Raw genomic sequence first — 4,212 nt, 5'->3', positions numbered from 1 at the left:
GGTGCAGGTTGGCAGCACCTCGTTGCACTTTTCAACAGATCCACAACGTCCTCAGGAAAGTCGGTCTTTACCACTTCCGGGTCAGTACCTCGAAGTCACACTAGAGCGACTCTAAGACACACGCATTTTAACATCTCTGAAGTCAGGATGCACCCGAATCCGGTCCTCCTCCGTTCCACTCCACCTTTCAGACGTGCCTGGCCCCCTCTCCTTCGCTGTGCTCTGCCACAGCTGGTACCTGCACTGTCTGGCAGATCCCACACTGGACTGGAAGCTTCAGGAAAACACACTTTGTTCACCGCGGTGAATCCTAAACCTGGAACTGCCCGGTCAAAAGGCATGCACGTTTTCCAGCTGTGTTTTTATTACACAACACACGAACCCAGCTGCCTTACAGTTGAGCAACGTCTTGTACAAACCCTCCCCCTCCTCCTGATCCCTCCTCAAGGGCAGCCCACCGTCAGCAGCTTAGACTATATCCTTCTAGACTGGTCTTTGCACATACATGCATGTGAATACAGGGGGTATTAAGAGACCATCTACCTTCCAGAAATACCGTGGCAGCACACACATCAGCAACAGATGAGAGGGTCTGTGTTCAGTCCCTCGCCAACTCTGGATGTAGCCAATCAATTCTTTACCCATCTGACAGGTGGAAGCCACCTCATGCTTTAGATCTGTATTTTCCTGAGGTGCAGGGCTCAGTTCCAGCAGTCTTTCTGGATGGTTTTCCAGATGTGAGCAGCCTCCCCTCTGCTGCCCCAGCACCCTGAGGTTACAGACACCGTCCTAGGCTTTCCTCCATCGTGAGTGCAGGGCTATTTTATACCTAGCTCTTTAACCCACCTGGAATTTATTTTGCATATAGTTATAATTACTCTTTCCAACCAGATAACCAACTTTACTTATTATAAGCCCTCCTTGACTCTCCTCATTTAAATGCCATTTTCATCAAATATTAACTTCTCATACACACTTGGAACGTTTTCTGGACTTTATTATTTTTCACTGACTTCTGTGGCAAAGCCAGGCTGTCCTGATCATTGTAGCTTTATGGTAAGTTTGAGTATCAGGTGCAGAAAGTCCACCCCTTCCCCCCCCCATTAAACTGAAAAAAAATTAACAGCAATTGTTGCACACTTTCCTTCCATATTAATTTTAAAAACATTTTTGCCATAGTTTAAAGGCTTGGTTTCCTGTGGGAACTCAGTTAAATCTCTATTTAAGAAGGCTAGACAGGGCGCCTGGGTGGCTCAGTTGGCTAAGCATACAACTTTGGCTCAGGTCATGATCTCACGGTTCGTGGGTTCAAGCCCTGCGTCGGGCTCCATGCTGACAGCTCAGAGCCTGGAGCCTGCTTCGGGTTCTGTGTCTCCCTCTCTCTGCTCCTCCCCAGCTCACGCTATGTCTCTCTCTCTCTCTCAAAAATAAACATCAAAGAAATTTTAAACAAGAAGGCTAGATATCTTTACATTACCTTTTCCTATTTTGTCCAGTTTTTTTGTTTCTGCCTTTTGGTAATTTTAAATCATTCTTCATTTGGATCTGGATCTGTCTTGTTAAATATGTTCCTAGATTTTACTGTTTTTATCACTATTACGAGTTGGAATGTTTAAATTTGTTCCACTTTTAACTAATTCTTGCTATTGACTATTTGTAGAGTTTATATCGAACCATTGTACTGAGTTCTCTAATTTTGTTTCCATGTATTCTTGGATACTCTTGCTAAAGAACTGTTGTCTCTTCTACTTTTTATACTACAAATTTCTCTTCGTTGTTTTCTATATTAGCTAGAACCTCAAAGCCATGTTGAGTAGACACTAGAGGGCATACACTGCTTGATCCCCGGTATCCTGGCTTTTAGTGGTTTTAGTCATTTTCCATTTAAACATGCCATTTGCTGTGGGTCCATGTCCCAGCTTCAGCATCACTGGGAGCCCATTAGAAACGCAAAATCTGGGGCGCCTGGGGGCTCAGTCGGTTAAGCATCCGACTTCAGCTCAAGTCACGATCTCAAGTTCGTGAGTTCGAGCCCCGCATCGGGCTCTGTGCTGACAGCCAGCTCAGAGGCTGGAACCTGTTTCGGATTCTGCGTTTCCCTCTCTCTCTGAGCCTCCCTTGTTCATGCTGTCTCTCTCAGAAATAAATTAAAAAAAAAATTTTTTTTTTAATGCAAAATCTCCAGTCTTCCTGAACCAGAACCTGCATCCTAAAAAGATTTCCCAGGTATTTCCTTACACAAAGTTTGAGAACATTGGTCTAGAGGATTTCTTTCTCTCTTGATTTTACTTAGTAAGAAAAGCTGTGGCCGTTGGGTTCTACCAAATAGTTTTTGGCATCTATTGGCCCCTGAAAAAATGGAGTCCTCCTTAGTGGCGGTGACCATGCTTTCCAGGGTTTGATACCCTAATTCTGGACCAGCCCTGTGCCTACAGCACCTGTCAGCCACCCCCAGCACTGTCGCTCACCACTTAATTCCTCGTCCCGTCTCCTCAGCTCCCCAGAGCACCTGCAGGCTGAGAGAGGGAATGTTCTCCTGCTTCCGGTGCTGGATTTAACTTGACCTGTCATTCTTTTACGGCTCAGCTGGGGGGCCGGGGGAGGCTTCCTCCTCTCTGTGGAGATGCTCTTTTATCTTGTTGAGTCACAGACCCCCCGAGAATCTGGACACCTCCCCAGCAAAACGCCCATTAACGGCTTTCCCTGTCTGCCAGTTGGGAAGCTCCTGGCTCCCTAAGCGGGTAGTAAGACCCTTGCTCCCTGCTTTCCCCAAACCTCTGGCTGCGGGGGACCCTGGAGAAATCCCACCACCAGCCCCCTCTGCGTGCTCACCACACACCAGGCACATGCTGAACACCCACGGGCCCTCCACGGGCTCCGCCCACAACTCCAGGGGACACGTGACACTGCCGGCCCATTTTACAGATGGGGAAAACACCATGTCCTCAAGAAACCCAAAACTCTTTCAAGTCAAGGACTGTTCTTGGGACTGGGACCTGGCCAAGCTAGGTCACTGCTGATCACGAGGCCTGGAGGGAAACCTCAGCGGGGCCCCCGCTCCCTGGTCCCCAAGCCCCGTCCTCTGCAGATGGCTCTGAACCCCATTAGAACGGAGGGCCCTTCTCAGCACCACAGCCGACTGGACCAGCATCCCGGGCGTGATACAGGGACACCGACGCACCGCTCTCGAGGCTGCCCGGCAGCCTCTGGGGACACCTGAGTGCTCCCCAGTCAGGGTGCCCTCACCACCCAGGGCCCCAGTTGATCCTCCACTGGTGGGCGATAAAGTTGGGGGCAGAAGGAGCGAGCAGAAAACGCTGAAAGACCAGACGGAGGCAGGAGGCAGGAGGGGAGAGAGAAGTTTCTAGTAACGCAGCCCCAGGAGGAGGAGGTCTACGGAGAAGTGGTGTCACATCTCAGAGGGGCCGCACAACGTGAGCAACAAACGGACCCTTGCCAGACGGAGCGGCCTTTGTGCCAACAGCATCTCTGCGAGGGGCAGGCGTGGGGGCCCCCAGAGCCCAGGCGTGGACAGGCGTTGCCGCTCGCCCTGAAAGCGAGCCGGGAAGTAGCAACCCTCTGCCCAGCGGGTAGCTTTCTGTTTACAGACCAGACATGGTGGCCTTGGTTTCTGGACACAGAGTCAGACGAGAGAGAGCTTGTCTCCCGGCACAGGGCCGGCAGCTACCAAGGAGCGCGGACGCCACACTCCACTCCCCCACAGTGAAGGGGACGCACCGGCAGCTCTGCCCTGCGGTCCCCAGGCCGCGCTGCAGGTGGAAGGAGGCCGGAGTTCGCAGCGTCCTTCCAGACAGCTCCCAGGACAAGAGCTCTGGTCCCTCATGGTCTCCCGGCCGTAAGGTGACGGCAAGGCCCATGGCGGCCCAGCCAGCAGTCCCAGAAAGGCCTCAGGAGGAAACACAGAGGACACGGGGCCCATCCCACGCTGGGCCTGGGCCCTGGAGCCACTCCAGGTTAGGACGCAGCTGAGGCCACCTGCAGGGCGGAGGCCCAGCCACAGGTGCACCGAGGGCCGCAGACCCCGCCTTCTTCTGGCCCCGGGACCCTCTGGAGGCAACAGATGGCCACCGGCAGGGATCGCAGTCCCCAGAGAGAGTCTGGCCAGGCTGGTGTCCTTGCACGTCCAGGCATCTACAAAGGAGCCAGAGGCCCCCGGGGGGGTGGGGGGGCTGAGGAGCCGGCTGCCCTGGG

The sequence above is a fragment of the Crocuta crocuta genome, unplaced genomic scaffold (genome assembly GCF_008692635.1).
Source record: "Crocuta crocuta isolate KB4526 unplaced genomic scaffold, BGI_CrCroc_1.0 scaffold35, whole genome shotgun sequence".
Lineage (NCBI taxonomy): Eukaryota > Metazoa > Chordata > Mammalia > Carnivora > Hyaenidae > Crocuta > Crocuta crocuta.
Note: the sequence above shows the minus strand (reverse complement) of the source record.